Source organism: Mustelus asterias, chromosome 21 (genome assembly GCF_964213995.1).
Source record: "Mustelus asterias chromosome 21, sMusAst1.hap1.1, whole genome shotgun sequence".
In the NCBI taxonomy this organism is placed as follows: domain Eukaryota; kingdom Metazoa; phylum Chordata; class Chondrichthyes; order Carcharhiniformes; family Triakidae; genus Mustelus; species Mustelus asterias.
In genome coordinates, this window is record NC_135821.1 from 35,065,042 (window position 1) to 35,087,118 (window position 22,077).

A 22,077-nucleotide genomic window follows, 5' to 3' on the forward strand; every position below is an offset into this window, starting at 1 on the left:
AATATGTAGGGATATGGGAGTAGGGCCTGGGTGGGATTGTGGTCGGTGCAGACTCGATGGGCCAAATGGCCTCTTTCTGTACTGTAGGGTTTCTATGATTTCTATGATATTCCCTTAGAAACCTAACACTTCCTCCCTTCTAATGGAGATTTTCTCTAACAGGTCAACACTCCCCTCCGAGACACTCCCAGTCAACACATCCCTCTCCTTTGTGAATACCGACGCAAAGTATTCATTTAGGATCTCCCCTACTTCTTTGGGCTCTAAGCATAATTCCCCACTTTTGTCCCTGAGAGGTCCGATTTTTTCCCTGACAACCCTTTTGTTCCTAACGTATGAATAAAATGCCTTGGGATTCTCCTTAATCCTGTCTGCCAAGGACATTTCGTGACCCCTTTTTGCCCTTCTAATTCCTCGTTTGAGTTCTTTCCTACTTTCTTTGTATTCCTCCAGAGCTCCCTCCGTTTTTAGCTGCCTGGACCTAACATACGCCTCTCTTTTCTTTTTGACCAGTCCCTCAATTTCCCTGGTTATCCACGGTTCTTGAATCTTACCCTTCCTATCCTTCCTTTTTACAGGCACATGCCTATCCTGCAGCCCTAACAACTGTTCCTTAAAAGACTCCCACATGCCAGATGTGGATTTACCCTCAAACAGCCTCTCCCAATCAACAGCTGCCAATTTCTGCCTAATCCCACTAAAATTAGCCTTGCCCCAATCCAACACCTTACCCTTGGGACACCACTCATCCTTTTCCATCACTATCCTAAAGCTAACAGAATTGTGGTCACTATTTGCCACATGTTCCCCTACCAAAACTTTGAAGACCTGACCGGGCTCATTTCCCAGTACTAGTTCCAGTATAGCCCCCTCTCTAGTCGGGCTATCTACATATTGTTCCAAAGAACCTTCCTGTATGCCTTTTACAAATTCCTCCCCATTCCGACTCCCAGCCCTACGCGATTTCCAGTCTAGTTTAATGGTCATCATGCATCACCAAGTGAAATGGTTAAAAAAATAAAATTGATGGTATTTTATCTGAATGCAAGGTAGATGAACTAGCAGCATATATGGGGGACAAATGAATTTGATCCAATTGCCATAACTGAAATATGGTTACAAGGTGACTAAGGTTTGAAAACAAGCATGCCAGGGCACATAACATTTGGAAACTACTGGCATAATGGAAAAAGAATAGGGTGCCCTGATAAAAAATGCATAAGGAAAGCAATAAGAATGGATCTTAGCTGAAATAATCAACAGGCAGAATCACTATCAATGGAGATTAGAATGAATACACATCAGAAAAAGTAAGTAGGAACAGATTTTGGGTCAGTAACTGTATTTATACTGTTGGTTAGAAGATTAAGCAAGAAATATTTAGAGTTTTTAACAAAGGCTATGTATGTGGGAGCCTTTAATCTCCACATAGACTGGCGTAGATTGGCAAAAATCTTGAAAATGAGTTGTTGAATTCTTTTGTCACAGCTTCCGAGAATAAAACAGTGTGGAACCAACTCTGGATAAAGATGTTTTCAATTTAGTGCTGAATAATAGGGCAGGGTTAATTAGGAATCTTAGAAGAATCATAATAAGTAGTCTCTCACAACATCAGGTTAAAGTCCAACAGGTTTATTTGGTAGCACGAGCTTTCGGAGTGCTGCTCCTTCATCAGGTGAGTGCAGGATTTGTTTCACAAACAGGGCATATAGAGACACAAACTCAATTACAATGGAGTGTAACAATGGAGGGGCAGCACGGTAGCACAGTGGTTAGCACTGCTGCTTCACAGCTCCAGCGACCTAGGTTCGATTCCCGGCTTGGGTCACTGTCTGTGTGGAGTTTGCACATTCTCCTCATGTCTGCGTGGGTTTCCTCTGGGTGCTCCGGTTTCCTCCCACAGTCCAAAGGTGTGTGGGTAGATTGATTGGCCATGCTAAAAATTGCCCCTTAGTGTCCTGAGATGCGTAGGGATATGGGGGTAGGGCCTGGGTGGGATTGTGGTCGGTGCAGACTCGATGGGCCAGATGGCCTCTTTCTGCACTGTAGGGTTTCTATGATTCTATGATACAAGATAATGGTTGGAATGCGAGTCTTAACAGTTAATCAAGTCTTTACAGGTGCAGCCAATGTGAGTGGAGAGGGGGTTAAGCACAGGTTAAAGAGGTGTGAATTGTCTCCAGCCAGGACAGTTAGTGAGATTTTGCAAGCCCAGGCAAGTCGTGGGGGTTACAGAAAAGTGTGTCATGAACCAAAGATCCCGTTTGAGGCCGTCCTCATGTGTGCCCTCTCTCCACTCACACTGTCTGCACCTGTAAAGACCTGATTACCTGTTAAGACTCGCATTCCAACCATTATCTTGTAATTGAGTTTGTGTCTCTTTATGTCCTGTTTGTGAAAGAAATCCTGCACTCACCTGATGAAGGAGTGGTGCTCCAAAAGCTCGTGCTACCAAATAAACCTGTTGGACTATAACCTGGTGTTGTGAGAATACTTACTGTGCCTACCACAGTTCAACGCCAGCAACTCCACTTCAGGAGAATCATAGAATCATAGAATCCTACAGTGCAGAAGGAGGCCATTTGGCCCTTTGAGTCTGCACCGATAACAATCCCACACAAGCCTATCCCCTTGATCCCACATATTTACCTTGCTAGTCCCCCTGACACTAAGGGTCAATTTAGCATGGCCAATCAACCTAACCCGCACATCTTTGGAGTGTGGGAGGAAACCGGAGCACCCGGAGGAAACCCACACAGATACGGGGAGAATGTGCACACTCATACAGACAGTGACCCAAAGCCTGAATCAAACCCAGATCCCTGGCACCGTGAGGCAGCAGTGCTAACCACTGTGCCATCTGGAAAAAAGGGTTCATTATGCAATTGAGTTCCATATTAAATTTGAGAGCAGCATGTTCAAACCCAAAACAAGAATTTAAAACTTAAATAAAGCAATTGCATAGGTTTGAGGAGATGGCTAAGCTTTATTGGGTAAATAGGCTACATTCGGTGATAAATAAACAGTGAGAAACATCTAAAAGGGTGATCCAAAAATGTCCACAAATCACTTACCATTAAAAAAACAAAAGTTCAGCAAGAAGGTTCCGATCTGTGGTTTACTCGGAAAGCTAAGGAAAAAATTAAATTAAAAGAAAAGGATAATAATGTTACGAAGAAAGCACAAAATCTGAGGATTGTGAGAGTTTAAGAAGCCTGCGAAGGGTAATCAAGACATTGATATCATAGAAAAAATAGAACAATAATAAACTAGCCAAGAATATATCAAAATATTGTTAGAGCTTTTGTGAGTGTATGGAAAAGAAGAGATTCGTTAGCATAAAATTTAGTTCCTTAGAGGCAGAGATTGGAAAATTTAGCATCGGAAAAATGTTTTGTGTCTGTGTCTTGAAGAAGACACTGAAATACATGTCAGAATTAGAGGCTAACCGAGGGGCTCATAAGATGGTGGAGCATAAAATGATTAACATTAGCAGAGAAGAAACATTTAGAAAAGATAAAGGCCAATGAATCTCCATAGGATATAGTGGTCTATATCCTTGGGATCTATTAATAGTAATAACTGGAAAGATAATGCACCCATTATTATTTCCAAAAAATTCTAGAATAGTAGATTGGAAGTTGGGAAATGTAACACCAGAAAGGAGGGAGAGTATAAACAGGGGACTTCAGACCAGTTAGTCTGACATCAGGTCATGAGGGAAATTTTAGAATTTTTTATTAAGGGAGTCTTATTTATCAGATCTTTTAGATAATTGGTTAGAGTTTCTTTTAGGATAGCATAGCATCTACCAGACAGATAGATAAAGGGAAGGCAGTATAAGTGAGAAAGATGCAAGATACTGAAGGGTTTAATAGGGTAGAGAGTGTGAGGTTGTTTTTCCTGGCTGGGGCATTTAGAATACAGGGGCACAGTCTCCGGATAAGGGGACAATTATTTAGAACTGAGCTGAGAAGAAGTTACTTCATTCATTCAAAGGATTGGGAATCTTTGAAATTCTCTACCTTCATAGAAACCCTACAGTACAGAAAGTACTGTTGTGTGTTAGATTGTAACCGGTGACAACTTTGTAACGGAGGTAATGTGACCAATGGCAACAAGCTGTAAGAATCAGCTGACCCAGTAAACCGTGGAACCAATTACAGAATGATGTGATGGTCAGCTGATCAGCTGACTCACTATAAATAAGAACCTGTTGGGAATTGTGGGCAACTGGGATTGGCCCAGGGCGAGGCCCCAGTTTGGAGTAATGAAGTTTCTTTATTAAACCCTTTCTTTGATTTGTAAGTTGGAGTAAGTTTTGTCATATTTTTATTGTCTGCATTTGAAGAGTTCCTTCGGAAGAAAGATTGTGGAGGGTTGTGGATCAGCTGCCCTCAGATTGACTGGCAGAACGAACAGTTCAAACCTTCACGAATGGTTGAAGAAACAATTGGCACCATTAGTGTTTGATTTCACATCGCACACCACAGGCATTACTCCAGCAGAACTGTTCAAGGGAAAGCGGCTTTGTACCAGATTGAGTCTGTTGTTCTCAAAGTTGGCAGGGAAGGTGGAATGCCAAAAGGAAAAGCAATAAAAGCACTTTAGTTCCTCAAGAACAGAAAGAACTTCTGCAATCGGGTGATCTGGTTCATGTACGGAACTTTGGGGATGGTCCCAAGTGGATTCCTGGGATCATTATGGAGAAAATAGGACCAGTGGTTAGCACTGCTGCCTCACACGAGGTTCGATTCCCGGCTTGGGTCACTGTCTGTGTGGTTTCCTCCCACAGTCTGAAAGACGTGCTGGTTAGGTGCATTGGCCATGCTAAATTCTCCCTCAGTGTACCCTGAACAGGTGCTGGACTAATAAATAAACTTTACTTTTACTTTGCAGTATCTTACAAGGTCAAAGTTCAGGGTACAATCCTAAAAAAGCATTTAGACTATCTCAGGGCCAGGGAATCCTTGCCCGAGCTGTTCCTGCCACCAGCTCTGGAGACAGCCAATGCCAGTGCCAGCCCTCAGCTTGAAGCTGACTCCACGTTGGCCACTCTGGATGACTCTGAAATGGAGGCTGAAAAAGCGGGGCTCTGGACTGAAGCACAACCTGAGGAGGAACCTGCTTCGGTAAATCTGCGACGCTCCCTTAGAAAAAGAAGGTCCACTATTCTGTTACACCGCTAGACCCAGCCCCGCTCTCAACGGGCACCAGCCAGGGCACCAAGTGACTGAAAGGACCTCCTCGAAATGGCTGTACTGGGAGAGACACAGACCTAAGGCAGGGAGGGTGTCATGACAGCTACAAAGGCCACGGGAGAATCATAGAATCATAGAAACCCTACAGTACAGAAAGAGGCCATTCGGCCCATCGAGTCTGCACCGACCACAATCCCACCCAGACCGTACTCCCATATCCCTACATATTTTACCCACTAATCCCTCTAACCTATGCATCTCAGGACGCTAAGGGACAATTTTTAGCATGGCCAATCAACCTAACCCGCACATCTTTGGACTGTGGGAGGAAACCGGAGCACCCGGAGGAAACCCACGCAGGCACGAGGAGAATGTGCAAATTCCACACAGACAGTGACCCAAGCCGGGAATCGAACCCAGGTCCCTGGAGCTGTGAAGCAGCAGTGCTAACCACTGTGCTACCGTGCCGCCCAGATTTTCCTGTGGGCTTCCTGGAGTATGAACCATCTCACTGAGCTAATGATGTGGAGTTGCCAGCGTTGGACTGGCATTGGTTACTGAGCTAACGGAGCATTGCCCAATGTGAAGCAGCCAGCAGGCGCTTTTAAGCCTGTAATGTTATAGATTCTGAGATGAAGACCACTTGACTGTAAGCCGCTGGGTGGCCTTTTCCTTTGGTGTACAATAAAGGGTGTTTATTGGCGTTTGGTTGAATGACTAGAGTAGCACCCTTGCATTGGAATCAGAAGGGAAGAAGATTGAATTCTCTCTTTATAAGCTTGAGAGCACAATCTCTGCTGCCACCTTAGCACATTATTGAATCACAGAATTTTTACGGTGCAGAAGGAGGCCATTCAGCCCATCACGTCTGCACTGGCTCTCCAAATGAGCATTATGACTAAGTGCCATTCAACTGACTTTTCCCCGTACCCCACCCGCACATTGTTTCTATTCAAATAATCATCTCCTGAATGCCTCGATTGAACCTGCCTCCACCACACTCCCAGGCAGGGCATTCCAGACCCCAACCACTCGCTGTGTGAAAATGTTTTTTTCACATCACATTTGCTTCTTTTGCAAATCACTTTAAATCTGCACCCTCTCGTTCTCGATCCTTTTCTGAGTGGGAACCGTTTCTCCCTATCTACACTGTCCATTCCCCTCATGATTTTGAACATCTCGATCAAATCTCCTCTTAGCAGAATGTTGCACTGTTTGATGAACTGTTTGTCAGATGAGATATTACCCAAAGGCCTTTCTGTCCTCTAAGGTAACTGTAGAAGGGCAAAAATATCTCATCAGACAATATTTATTCCCCAGTCAACATAACTATAAGACATTATCTGAACATTATCTCCTGATGCTTTAGGGAGCTTGTTGTGCATAATTTTGTTGCTGCCTTTCCAATATTGCAGCAGAAACTACTCTTCAATAGTAGTTATTTGAATGTAAAGTGCTTCGAAACATCCTCTGATTGCCCTATACAATGCAATTTCTTCTTTCTTGTTACCAGAGCAAGTATATTGAGGAAGGAAATGCTGTGTTTCATGCAGGGAGAGTTTGTTTAGTGATAGATGCTTGATTTTATAAACAACTTTTTTTTTAAAGAATATTTTTATTCAAAGTTTTCATTTTATATTTGCCACAAAATGCAACAAATCCCCAAAATGTAGTGCGGTACAGAGAAATCATTATTCCACACTAACTTACAGAAAAGATCAATTGTTGTTCCCATAAATGTTTCCAATTGTCTATTGTTGCAATCATTGTTGTCAGCATCTCTTCTCATGCGGATAAAGAAAGGATATCAAATAGATTGGGGAGAATCTCAGGATAACACTGTGAGCACGTGGCCCCATGGTGCTCACCCTCCTCCACAGGATAATTTGGGGAGGCGATGGCCTAGTGGTGTTATCGCTAGACTATTAATCCAGAGACTCAGCTAACGCTCTGGGAACCCGGGCTCGAATCCCACCACGGCAGATGGTGGAATTTGAATTCAATAAAAAAATCTGGAATTAAGAATATATTGATGACCATGAAACCATTGTCGATTGTTGGAAAAACTGCGGATAGTTGGGAACCTGTCTCGGGGGCAGGGAATTCATATGGTGTTCATGGAAGTGGAAATGACTAGGGTTGGGAAGCATTTTCCGATCAGGGCCATTGTGATCTCCTGGACTCGTTTCGATCGCCTCAGGGGGTTGGAGAGGAATTTCCCAGATTTTTTTTTTTCCCCATATTGGCCCTGGGGTTTTTCACTCTGGGTTTTCGCCTCTCCCTGGGGATCACATGGTCTGGAATAGGGGGGTGGGGGTGAGTTAATAGGTTGTAATGAACAAAGCATCGTAGCTGTGAGGGACAGCTCGGTGGATAGGATATTGGTATGTAGATAGGCTGGAAAATTGGGCGGGGATCCTGGATTCAGGATTCAATCCTGGACCGGGGAGCGGCGCAGGCTTGGAGGGCCGAAGGGCCTGTTCCTGTGCTGTATTGTTCTTTGTTCTTTGTTCTTTGGTTCATTAATGTCCTTGAGGGAAGGAAATCTGCCGTCCTTTCCTGGTCTGGCCGACATGTGACTCCAGAGCCACAGCAATGTGGTTGACTCTCAACTGCCCTTGGGCAATTAGGGATGGGCAATAAATGCTGGTCAGCCAGAGACACCCGTGTCCCATGAATGAATAATGAAAAAAATAACAGAGACAGGGCTACAAAATATATAGAATCCCTTATGGGGTAAACGGTGAAAAATTACAACATGCTACTGTGCAGAGGGACCTGGGGGTCCTTGTGCATGAATCACAAAAACTCAGTTTGCAGGTGCAGCAGGTAATCAAGAAGGCAAATGGAATGTTGGCCTTTATTGCGAGAGGGATGGAGTATAAAAGCAGGGAGGTCATGCTGCAACTGTACAGGGTACTGGTGAGGTCGCACCTAGAGTACTGTGTGCAATTTTGGTCCCCTTATTTAAGAAAGGATATATTAGCTTTGGAGGGGGTACAGAGAAGGTTCACCAGGTTGATTCCGGAGATGAGGGGGTTAGCTTATGAGGAGAGATTGAGTAGATTGGGCCTGTACTCATTGGAGTTTAGAAAGTTGAGGGGAGATCTTATAGAGACATATAAGATAATGAAGGGGCTAGACAGGGTACAAGCAGCGAGGTTATTTCCACTTATAATGGAAACAAGAACTAGGGGGCATAGCCTCAAAATACGGGGGAGTCAATTTAGAACAGAGTTGAGGAGGAACTTCTTCTCCCAAAGGGTAGTGAATCTTTGGAATTCTCTGTCCAATGAAGCAGTAGAGGCTACCTCGTTAAATGTGTTTGAGTCACAGGTAGATAGATTTCTGATCAATAAGGGGATTAAGGGTTATGGGGAGCGGGCGGGTAAGTGGAACTGAACCCACTATCAGATCAGCCATGATCTTATTGAATGGCGGAGCAGGCTTGAGGGGCTAGATGGCCTACTCCTGCTCCTATTTCTTATGTTCTTATGTAATATACAAGAGGCTAATTCAGCACTCCAGCATTGCAGGATCTCCAGACAATGAAAGGATAACCCAGGAAAGGGGGAATATCAGGGTTCTGCCATTGGTACAAATTAAAGCACAGCAGTGTACACTCTCATGTATAGAAGCCAATAAGCCAAGGATGCACACATCTCACCACTCTCACAGCACGACAAATCTCCCTCCTCTCCAACCAAATCAGAGGCACCTACCAGACTCCTCATCAGTGGAAAATTGAAACCATTTTCCTCCAAACAAACTCTACCAACAAGGAGAAGAAGAATTGTCAAGACACACATCAACAAGGCATCTCAGGGAGAGATACAACCCTCCTCCTCACAAGGCAAGGGGAATGCACTAGGATAAACTATAACAAATCAACACTCCACCTAACCGGATAAAGAGAGGAAGCCCCAAAAAGAGAGGAGATTCAGGATTGTCCAATAAACTCCTGATGTAGTTTTTCTGCAAACACTTTTACAAGAAGGATACCAGGAACAGAGCAGCACAACCTTACCACTGGCCCTCCAGAGGAGTCCAAGCCTAGAAGGCGGGCAGACTGGAAGTCTCCATGTAAGACCACTTGGAGGAAGTGACCTACTCCTCCAAGCAGGCCACTTCAGAGGGCATTAATTGGCAACCACATTGTTGTGGACCTGGAATCACATGTAATGCCCTAAAGAGCATTAGTGAACCAGGTGAATTTTTACAACAATCATTCCAAATTTTTACTGAATTCTAATTTCATCAGGTGCTGTGGCGGGATTTGAACCTGATCTCCAGAGCATTACCCAAGGTCTCTGTATGACTCGTTCAGTGACAATTCCACTTTCTCACCATCTTGCCCCAGCTAATATCTGCCTTATACAGCTGGTCTACGTATCTATAATATCTTTAGTGAGTGAGCAGTCTTTGATGTTGTGTGGTGAGTATTTCTTCCTTTTGCCCATTGTAATTGGTGGAAGTTTACATGTTCTGGTGCCCCCCCCCCGCCCACCTTCTATTTCAAAGGCCAGCTGCCTCTGTACCTCGTACATGTATGAAATATGTGTTCAGGGGCAGGACTCCGATTTTTATGTCGGTCTGCTATTTTTGCTCTTCCCCATCGTGCTTCTGTATTTCAGTCCTTTCCCTCTGGAAATGAATTCTGGTGCTTTGCTCTTTTTATGGCCTTGTTTACTTGCTTTGCTATCTTTAGGGGGACCTTCTGCTCCCATCTTTGTCCAGCAGGATCGATGATGGCAACGGAATATCCCGCATAATGTCCAAATCATGTTTCACGCTGACGTAAAGGCACGATGCGATTGTTCCCCCCTCTCCCGCCAGTGATGTAACGGGATTCCAGATGTTGAATGCCGGGAGCAACATTTCCACACATTTACATCACATTATTGAATCTCTACGCTTGAACCATCATCCCCACCCCCATTATAGACTCCACTCAGGTGAGGGCAAATCAATGCGAACTACAACTGGTCTCCCAAGGTGTGTACCTGGTGAACAAACCACCCAGAGGAGCTCAGGTGAGTGAATCAATTGGGGGAGAGAGTCATGCTCTGGCACTACCTGGGCACTTACTGACAAGCCCTGTCCTACCAGGGGGTAGTGCCATGGGGCAATGTCATGGGGTAGTGCCAGTGTACTGCTGGGGCAGGGCGGGTTGCAGGCGGATGGGTACATGGCAGGAGGTGTCCCCTATGAATGTTTGTGCATGCGGGTTGCCTTTAAAAATGGCACCGCAGTTATTGAGCTCGCCAATGAGACACGATGGGACCCACCCCTTTACACGGTATGCACCATGTCCTGAACACTATGGTGGAGAAAGCTGCCACAGTGTTGCCTTTCCTGCCAGCAATCGGCCTTTACAGATATTCAGGAAAACTCCAGCCTTTAGTGTTTCTGTGTCCATCGATCGATCCCTTGATTTTCTAGCTAATTTTTGAGTCTTATTTTTCAAGGATAATGTGCCCTCCTTCCTCTTCCTACCAAACTGCACCACCTCCCATCTACCTACATTGAAACCCATTCACCAATCCCCATTTTGCAAGTTTATTAATTATGTTTTTGGGTTAGTTTTGTGGAGTCACCTTCTCTGCTTCTATTCTTGAAGACGTTTCAGTTTCAGTGTGGATGCCTTCACTGTTTTGCCAATATCTTTCTTTAGATTGTTATTCTTCTCTGCCTGAGCCTGTCGAATGTTAAGTATACTAACAACCCCGGATCTTTTTCAATCTTGCCCTTATTTGCTGCAATGATATTCAGGAGTTGCTCTCTGTAACCCTGCTCAGCTATTCATCTCATTCTTATTATCAGATTCGAGCCGGTTTTATGTGCAGGATGAGCTGCCCTGAATTCCATTTCAAGCTTTGCATTGCTGGGAATAACAACTGCTACAAGCAGCAGTTTCTGATCTGCGCAATATACTGAGTGAGGGAGGCCCCTAACTGTCACAATTGTCAGTCACTGCTCGAGTGCCACAAAGTAGGTTTATTTGGGAACATTGTGCAGATAACGCAAAGGAAAAAAGATGAGAAATAAAAAGCGATGACAGTTCTCGTCGAACAGCGAGAGATGGACATGAAGATGGATGGAACATCTCCTAATAAACACTATCCAAAGTCAAGAGATAAAAATTCAATTACATTACAGAGATTAGACATCAGGCTGACTTCAGTCTGGTCAGTACGATTGTCTGCAGTTACCTGCCACACACATTTTCACATTATTGAAAGATTCCTCCAGTTTCAGCCTTTTGTTGTGTTGGCTCCGACCTTTGCAGTTTTTCTAGTTCTCAGTGACGCTGACGGCAGCATTTGTATAACAAAGCATGAAAGATGCAAGATCCAAGGGATTTGTTTGTACAAGTGCCTGACTTTGTGCGTGTTTGTAGCTCTCTTTGCTTTTTTAGCCGTGCGATGTGTGCATGCTTGTATGTGAACATTTATGGATGAATGTTGGTGTATTTACCTGTCAGTGCTTTTGTTTATTTGTTAATGGTTCGGCCAACATTTATTGTAAATCCCCAATTGGCCTCGAGTAGGTGGCAATAATAATAATGCCACATTCTTAATCCACTGAAACCCATGTGTTGCCGGAACATCCACAGTGCTGTCAGGGAGAGAGTTCCAGGATTTTGATCTAGCGACAATGAAGGAATGTTGATATATTCCCAAGACAGGATGGTGAGTGACTTGGAGGGGAACTTGCAGGTGTTGGCGTTCCCATGTATCTGCTGTCCTTGGTGTTCTAGATGGTCGGGTCATGGATTTCAAGGGTGCTATTGAAGAAGCCTTGGTGAGTCTCTGCAGTGCACCTTGTAGACACTGCCACTGTCCATCAGTGGTGGAGGGAATGAACATTGTGGGTGTTGAACGGGGTGCCAATCACATAGGTTGTTTTGCCCTGGATGGTGTTGAGCCTCTTATGTCTTGTTGGAATATTGTGTGCAATATTGGCCGCCACACTATCAACAGGATGTGCAGGCTTTGGAGAGGTACAGGAAAGGTTTACCAGGATGTTGCCTGGTTTGGAGGATACGAGATATGAGGAGAGATTGGACAAACTTGGTTTGTTTTCACTTGAATGTCAGAGGCTGAGGGGTAACCTGATCGAAGTTTACAAAATTATGAAAGGCACGGATAGAATGGCAAGTCGGAGTCTTTAACCCAGGATAGAAATGTCAGTTACTAAGGGATACAGGTTTAATGTAAAAGGGTGAAGTTTAAAGGAGATGTGAGAGGCAAGGTTTTTACACAGAGGGCGGTAAGTGCCTGGTGTGCACTGCCAGAGGAGGTGGTAGAAGCAGATACAATAGCAACATTTAAGAGGCATCTTGGCAGATACATGAATAGACAGTGAATAGAGGGATACGGACCGCATTGAGGCAAAAGGTCCTTAGTTTAAAAAGTCATGTGTCAGCACAGGCTTGGTGGGCCGAAGGGCCTGCTCCTGTGCTGTACTGTTCTTTGTTCTTTTTTTTCTGAGGTGTATGTTATCACTGTGTCTCCCTGTGCAAGTACCTGTGGATATTTGTCAGCATAATCGGGTGGCACGGTGGCACAGTGGTTAGCACTGCTGCCTCACAGCTCCAGGGATCTGGGTTCGATTCCCAGCTCGGGTCACCGTCTGTGTGGAGTTTACACATTCTCCCCGTGTCTGCGTGGGTTTCCTCTGGGAGCTCCGGTTTCCTCCCACAGTCCAAAGATGTGCGGGTTAGGTTGATCGGCCATGATAAATTTGCCCCTTAGTGTCCTGGGATGTGTTGGTTAGAGGGATTAGCAGAATAAATGTATGGGGTTGTGGGGATAGGGCCTAGAGGGGGGGGGGGGGTGTTGTTGGCGGTGCAGACTCGATGGGCTGAATGGCCTCCTTCTGCAATGTAGGGTTTCTATGATGGATTATTCTGGGGTCCATTTTCACTGGGCTTGCCTGGTGACAGTGGGACTGCAGCAGCTTCAGAATGGGCCTTTCTGGTCACTAATTCTAGCAGCAATCATATTGAAAGGGACCTCCTGGTGGGTTACTGCAGGGCTGAAAACTGAAAAGCCCCTGGGATTTTATGCACCAGAGAATGTTTGACATGAAATACAAATTTCTATTATCAACATAACCTGTACTGGTGAAGGTAATGAGGCAGCTTGTGTATGCTATTGAAAGAAACTCATCCATAACGCAATTTATGTAACATAAGTTTGAACTGTAATTTTCTCTTTTCAGTTTAATGAATCAAGTGTATTTTTGGGGAAGAAGTCCATCTCTTCAAGACAGCAGACCCCTTTTAAATTGGAATTTAAGGTCTTATGATGTAAATACATGCTTATTGTTATGTACTGGACTAATACTCCAGAGATCAGGACTAATCATCCAGAGATATTAATTCATATACTTGTACGACCATAACAGATGGCAAAGGTAAATTCAATTAATTAAATAAAATCTGGAATAAGAAGCTGGGCAGTAGGATTGACAACCATTAAACATCAGTATTGTCAGAAAAACCTCCCTGTTTTGCTATTAGAAACATAGAAAACAGGGGCAGGAGGAGGCCATTCAGCCCTTTGAGCCTGCTCTGCCATTCATTATGATCATGGCTGATCATCCAACTCAATAGTCTGTTTCAGCCTTCCCCCCATATTCTTTGATCCCTTTCGCCCCCTAGAACTATATCTAACTGCTCCTTGAAAACATACAATGTTTTGGCCTCAACTACTTTCTGTGGTAGCGAATTCAACAGGCTGACCACTCCATGGGTGAAGAGATTTTTCCTCATCTCTGTCCTAAACAGTCCACCCTCTATCCTCAGACTGTGGCCATTGGTTCTGGACACCCCCACAATCAGGAGCATCCTTCTTGCAACCTACCCTATCTAGTCCTGTTAGAATTTTATACGTTTCGATGAGATCCCCCCTCATTCTTCTTGTTGTCTTGTCTTCAATGTTGGCTTGTCTTTAATCAGTGGTGGGCAATCTGCCACCCGGGGGCCACATGCGGCCCATCTGGGTTCCGAGTGCGGCCCACGAGACATTTTGTTGACCGTTGCCCAAACACAGAGCTACCACATTCCATTGATTTCCGGCCGTGTCATTTTTTTTCCGACTGGTCTGACTGAAGTGGTTCGCACGTAAAGCAAGGGCAAGTGAAGTGAGGTGTGTGCTGATTGCTCACAACACTGACTGTGAGAGCCGTGCGCTCCTTCTGAGTCCAAAGTATAGATCTTTCTTTTGTTTTTACCATTTGAAGGCGATAACAACTCTTTTAATATTTAAATGATGAAGCATTTTCTATAACTCGTTTCATGAAATGTTCAGTGTGTATTAAATGTATTTAATCTTATTCATGGGGTCACGGTTAGTGAGCAATCCCGATTTCAATCTTGTGGCCCACTGAGGTGAAGGAGGGCCACTCATGCGGCCCACTCACTAGTCTAGGTTGCCCATCACTGTCCTTTAAGGGCCTGAAATGTGGTTACAGAGCCACGCCAATGCGGTTGATTCTTATCTGCCCTCTGAAATAATCTGACAAGCCATGAATGAATGGATAAAAATGGAGCCTCAGAAAGTGTTCAGGAAGGTAGCACATAGCAGGCTGGTCAACAAAACTGAAGCTTGTAGAATATAGGAGGATTAGTGAGCAATTGGATGGAGGAAATGGGCGGCACGATGGCACAGTGGTTAGTTGGCTGCCTCACAGCGCCAGGGACCTGGATTCAATTCCAGCCTCGGGTCACTGTCTGTGTGGAGTTTGCACGTTCTCCCCGTGTCTGCGTTGGTTTCCTCCGGGTGCTCCGGTTTCCTCCTATTGTCCAAAGATGTGCGGGTTAGGTTGATTGGCCATGCTAAATTGACCATAGTGTCAGGGGGATTAGTAGGGTAAATATGTGAGGTTACAGGCATAGGGCCTGGGTGGCATTGTGGTCAGTGCAGGCTTGATGGACTGAACGGCCTCCTTCTGCACTGTAGGGATTCTATGATTCTATGAAATTGCAGAAGGATATAAGCAAGTCATGCGAAATAATTATTTCTCAGATTGGAGGACGGGAGTCACTGGGGTTCCCCATTGCTCAGTGTTAGGACCCCGGCCCTTTCCCAATATAAACATGACTTGGATCTCGGAATTCAACATTTCAAAATTTGCTGATGATACCATCCATGGAGGAATGGCAAACAGTGAGGGTGGTATGAATCGCCTGCAACTGGGAATAGATAGACTGACAGAAGGGGCAAACAAGTGACAGATGGAATTACAGACAAATGTGAGGTGATGCATTTTGTAGATGTTTTAGGAAGTGAAATAAAGACTTAATAGTGTCGTTATAAAGAGTGTGCAAAATTGAGAGAGGTGGGGTGTGCCTGTGCATGGATCTTTGAAGATGGCAGAACATAATGAGAGAAAGGCGAGCGAAGCATCCAGGGATTCATTAATATTGGCGATGGCACAGAATTCCCTTCCCCAGACGTTTGTATCCTGGAGTTAACCCAAAAGAGGAGCTGACATCATCATGCTAACACACCATCCATATTTGGAACTATATCGCCGTTCCTTCACTGTCACTGGGTCAAAATCCTGAAACTCCCTCCCTGACAGCACTGTGGATGCACCTACAGTAAGGAGTCTAACAACACCAGGTTAAAGTCCAACAGGTTTATTTGGTAGCAAAAGCCACACAAGCTTTTGGAGCTCCAAGCCCCTTCTTCAGGTGAGTGGGAATTCTGTTCACAAACAGGGCATATAAAGACACAGACTCAATTTACATGAATAGTGGTTGGAATGCGAATACTTACACGACGGCGCAGAGTCGCTGAGCAGAAACTGATAGCCAAGTTCCGCACACATCAGGACGGCCTCAACCGGGATATTGGGTTCATGTCACACTATCTGTAATCCCCACAGCTTGCCTGGACCAGCAGAGTCTCACTGGCTGTCCTGTCTGGAGACAATACACATCTCTTTAGCCTATCTTGATGCTCTCTCCACCCACATTGTTTGTATCTTAAAGACTTGATTAGCTGTAAGTATTCACATTCCAACCATTATTCATGTAAATTGAGTTTGTGTCTTTATATGCCCTGTTTGTGAACAGAATTCCCACTCACCTGAAGAAGGGGCTTGGGGCTCCGAAAGCTTGTGTGGCTTTTGCTACCAAATAAACCTGTTGGACTTTAACCTGGTGTTGTTAAACTTCTTACTGTGTTTACCCCAGTCCAACGCTGGCATCTCCACACCGATGCACCTACAACACAGGGACTGCAGCAGTTCAAGAAGGTAGCTCACCACCACCTTTGCAAGGGCAACATGGGCAACAAAGAACCAGCAACACCCACGTCCTGTGAAAGAATTAAAAACAAGGACACCCAGAAGACTCCATGCACAGACTGCACAGGATTACTTGGGAAGTTTAAACTTCAAATGGGCTATTTTCCTGCAGCTGGAACTACCGCTGCTCTGATTTAAATAGGAGAATTCCAATCATTCCGATTGTATCGGATTAATAGTTACCCAGGAAAAGTGAGGAGTATTAAAACCACTGACCCAATAGATTCCCTGACTAACCTCCAACCACCCTGTGACACCTTCCTCGACCACCCAGCCCTGACTACTCTCCCAACCCCCAATTAACCCTCACATTCCATCTTGGCCTCAACCCCCTGACTTAGCCTCAATTCCCTTACCGTGCCCTTCGGTGCCCCCCCCCCCTTGGCGATCCTCCCAATCCCTCTTCACTACCCTTAACCACTCCCGGGGCTCCTGACTACACTTCCACCCACCCCCCCCCCCCCCGATTACCCCTCAAACACTCTCCCACACCCTTACAAGATATTTGATGGGTTGCCAATCCAGCTGGCTGCTTTGTCCTGGATGGTGTGGAGCTTGTTGAGTGTTGCTAGAGCTGCACTCATCCAAGCAAATGGAGAGTTTTCCAACGCACAGACTTGTGCCTTGTAGATGGGGAGTCAGGAGGTGAGTTACTTGTAGCAGGATTCCCAGCCTCTGACCTGCACTGGCAGTCACAACATTTATATGGTCACCCAGTTCAGTTTCTGGCCAATGGTAACATGCAAGATGTTGATGGTGGGGGCTCAGTGATGGTAATGCCATTGAATGATGATTGGATTCTCTCTTGTTGGAGTTGGCTATTGCCTGACACTTGTGTGGCATGAATGTTATCTGCAACTTATCAGCCCAAGACTGAATGCTATTCAGATCTTGTCACATGTGAGTACTGACAGCTTCAGTATCTGAGGAGTTGCAAATGGTGCTGAACATTGAGCAATGTCTGACATTGTGTTGGAAGGAACATCATGGGGGAAGCATGTTGTATATTGTTACCATATCTGTAAATAACTATAAAGAGCTGGCAACTAATTAGCTAGGAACTAATTGGTATGTATAAGTGTTCTGGGGGGGAGCATTTCACAGCTGCACCAGAGGGTGAGGAACAGAACCAGTTCATACCAGTCCTTCATTTCTACACGGCAGTGTGGCCAGTATTCAGCATAAAGAGCTCTCAGCTTTCCAAAGTGTGATTATTGCCAACATTAAGGATCCAAAAGCTAACAGGAACAAAAAGCGAAGCAGCTGAAGCTGGTTGAGCCTCGAACGCTGCCCTGAGGAACTCCTGCAGTGAAGCCCTAGGACTGAGATGATTCACCTCCAACAACCACCATCCTCACCCTTTGTGTGAGGTGTGATTCCAACTGTGGAGGATTTCCCTCTGATTCCCATTGACTTCACATTTTCAATTTCAAGGGCTCCTTGATGCCCCACTCAGTCAAATTTGGAATTTAGAAGAATGAGGAGAGATCTTCTCGAAACATATAAGATTATGAAGGGAATAGATAAGATAGAAGCAAGGAGGTTGTTTTCATTGGCAGATGGCCTCAAAATAAGGGGGAGCAGATATAGGACTGAGTTGAAGAGGAAATTCTTCACACAAAGGGTTGTGAATCTGTGGAATTCACTGCCCAGTGAAGCAGTTGAGACTGCCTCATTGAATGTTTTTAAGGCAAGGATAGATACATTTTTGGACAGTAAAGGAATTAAGGGTTATGGTGAGCGGGCGGGTAAGTGGAGCTGAGTCCATGAAAAGATCAGCCATGATCTTATTGAATGGTGGAGCAGGCTCGAGGGGCCAGATGGCCTACTCCTGCTCCGAGTTCTTATGTTCTTATATTAAATGCTGGGTTGATGTTAAGGGTAGTTACTCACGCCTCATTTCTCAAATTCATAGAATCATAGGTTCCCTACAGTGCAGAAGGAGGCCATTTGGCCCATTGAGTCTGCACTGACAACAATCCTACCCAGGCCCTATCCCCATAACCCCACGTATTTACCCTGCTAATCCCCCTGACTCTAAGAGGCAACTTCCGATGGCCAATCAATCTAACCCGCACATCTTTCAGACTGTGGCAGGAAATCAGAGCACCCGGAAGAAGCCCACACCAACACAGGGAGAATGTGCAGACTCCACAGAGACAGTGACCCAAAGCTAGAATCGAACTCGGGTCCCTGGCACTGTGGGGCAGCAGTGCCAATCTTTGCCACCATGCCACCCAAATTTAGTCATGGAACAAGACTAATGAGATCAGGAGCTGCTTTTTTCTCAGCCTCAGAGGAGCAAGTGTCGGCACCCCCCCCCCCCCCCCCCGCCCCCAACACACAAACGCAACTCCCCTTACCCTGCGGGAGACAGTTCTAGCCTATGTTCAGATGATGATTCCAGTGAACTGGGTGCTGAGTGGGGGTTGGGGTCAGGATGGGGTCGTGGTCAGAATGGGGAAGGGTTGGAGTTGGGAGCCACTATTAACCTCCTGCAGCTCACCCGATGAATACAAATGAGGCCAGGGTCTCAAAAGCACAAACCCTTCTCTGCACTGAAGTGGCTGTCCCACCAAAAATAAATGATAAAATTGGCCACTGATTCGCCATTTCTCAATTCTGACCGGGTTATAAAAGTTCAAATTAACCCAGGGAACCTGAGAGAGATGTAATGATGGAATGGATCAAAAGTGACTTGGTGTAATAATATTAGCCGGAGGAAGATCACATCAGCTGCAAGTTAAAGTGTGAGGAAGCTGGTGATTGAGGAATACTTAAAGATTTCTCTGGACGTAGAATCATGGAATCGCTACAGTGCAGAAGGAGGCCATTCAGCCCATTGAGGTTGTACTGACCACAATCCCACCCAGGCCCTATTCCCGTAACTCCACATATTTACGCTGCTAATCCCCCTGACACTAGGGTCAATTTAGCATGGCCAATCAACCTAATGCGCACATCTTTGGACTGCAGTCTTCAGCTTTTACTGAACACAAGTATAAAAATACGTGAAAAGCTACGGGGCTTGAAAAGAGAAACCCTGGTGCTCCGTGAATCCAGCGAGATTGAATTTACCGATTGCTTTTACCACAAGTGAGAGAATACTTGCTAAAGAAATCTTCAATTTATCAGTAAGTTCAGTAAACACTGCTGCGATAAAGGAATTAGCCTGCAGGGAAACATCTTTTGTTATTAGGTTTTCTCTGTATTGATTTTGTAAATTCAAAGAATGCTGTGGTACCATTTTATGCCAAAGCTTACAGAGCTTTGAATGTTCATTTCTTCTCATCAAAGACAGCCAGCATCTTGTTGAGTAGATCATTGCATTGATTTTGTTAACCTAATTTTTGTTTAGACAGAATTTGAGAGTGTTTGAATCAGCAGTGAGTAGTCTATTATGATAGAGGAACCTCAATATTAGAAAGGAGCGGCACGGCGGCACAGTGGTTAGCACTGCTGCCTCACGGAGCCAGGGACCCGGGTTCAATTCCCGGATTGGGTCACTATCTGTGTGGAGTTGGCACGTTCTCCCCGTGTCTGTGTAGGTTTCTTCCGGGTGCTCTGGTTTCCTCCCACATCCAAAGATATGTGGGTTAGGCACCAGGCAAGAGTGTTCTCTTCCTATTGGGGAACACTTCAGCAGTCACGGGCATTCAGCCTCTAATCTTCGGGTAAGCGTCCTCCAAGGCCTTCACGACACACGACAACGCAGAATCGCTGAGCAGAAACTGATAGTCAAGTTCCACACACATGAGGACAGCCTCAACCGGGATCTTGGGTTTATGTCACACTATCTGTAACCCCCATGACTTGCCTGGGCTTGCAAAATCTCACTAACTGTCCTGGCTGGAGACAAAACACATCTCTTTAACCTGTGCTTAACCCTCTCTCCACTCACATTGTTTGTACCTATAAGACTTGATTACTTGTAAAGACTCACATTCCAACCATTTTCATGTAAATTGAGTTAGTGTCTGTATATGCCCTGTTTGTGAACACAACTCCTCACTCACCTGAAGAAGGAGCGACACTCTGAAAGCTTGTGCTACCAAATAAACCTGTTGGACTTTAACCTGGTGTTGTGAGACTTCTTACTGTGCTTAGCCCAGTCCAATGCCAGCATCTCCACATCATGATTAGGTTAATTGGCCATGCTAAATTGTCCCTTAGTGTCAGGGGTACTAGTAGGGTAAATGCGTGGGTTTACGGGGATAGGGCTGGGTGGGATTGTGGTCAATGCAGACTTGATGGGTCAAATGGCCTCCCTCTGTGCTGTAGGGATTCTATGAACATGAGAGCTCGCCACTGCAACAGCCATAGTGGGAATTTGCTGTGCTGGCAAATTCCCTACATTAGACCAGAGACTGCATTACAAACGTGCTTCATTGCTGCAAAATGTTTGGGGACATCGGCAGCTAATGAAATGTGTCACATAGATGCAAGTACTTTCTTCCCTTTGTTGCTCAGTGTTGGAGTGGGGGAGGAGCAGTGTTCTCTTGTGGAGAATCTGAGTTTCACCTGAACATATTTCACAGTTCTAATAGCATTTGCAGTGCACACGCTGTGTCTCCTTGGCCAGGATTTCACGGCCCACTTGGTGGGTCCCACCGATATAAATGGCAATTTAAATGGTCCTCCGCATCCATCAGATTGGGGGGGGGGGGGGGGGGGTGGGGGGGGGCGCATGGGGAAACAGGCTATGCCGGAACCATAAAATCCTGGTCCATTAGCTGAAACCTGCATCCTAATTCACGTCTCTCGCCTGAATCAGCATGCCCAGATTTTAGCAAGTGTTTTGTCTTGTTACAATAGTTACTTGTCCTCATAGAGCATCTTTTCTCAGGCAGACATTCCAAGGTGCTTTTCTGGAGTGTTGTCAAACAAAATGTGTCACCGAACCAAATAAGGAGATATTAGGACAGCTGACCGCCAATTCACACACAGCAAGATCCCATAAACAGCATTGTCATGATAATCAGATCATCACTTTTGAGATCAGAATTGCCCAATGTGAGGGACGAAGATCTCATCCTGTATATTTTTAAATAAAATATATAGAGATATTCTCATTGCTATCCTTAAAAAATTCAAACTGGACTGAAACCTAAAAATGGCTGAGTTTGTGTCTGCCTCTGATCCTCAACTGAAAAAAAAAACACCTGGCAGCACCTCGTTATCTCAGAAGAACCACGAAAGACCCCTGTGGACCAAATTCAATGAGAGCTATACAAAGGCCATCTGCATGTCATAACCCAGTCTGGCCAACAGGAGTCTGCTGATCTACTGAGACAAAGGGCCTATCTCGAGTTCACTGTGGGATTATTGATAGAAAATTTGATCGAACCAAAACTGAGGTGGAGAGAATTAAACCGCCGCTTATAAAAGGGGAAACAAATAATGGGTGCATGGTGAGAGGAGAAATTAGTGCTTCTTAAATTAACCCCTCTTCTGTCCGTAGCACCCAGGAATACTGGGTTGAACTCCCTCCCCTGCTTTTTATGGAACTTGCGGAACTAGGAAAGCACAGCAATGCAACAAAAATAAAATTAGT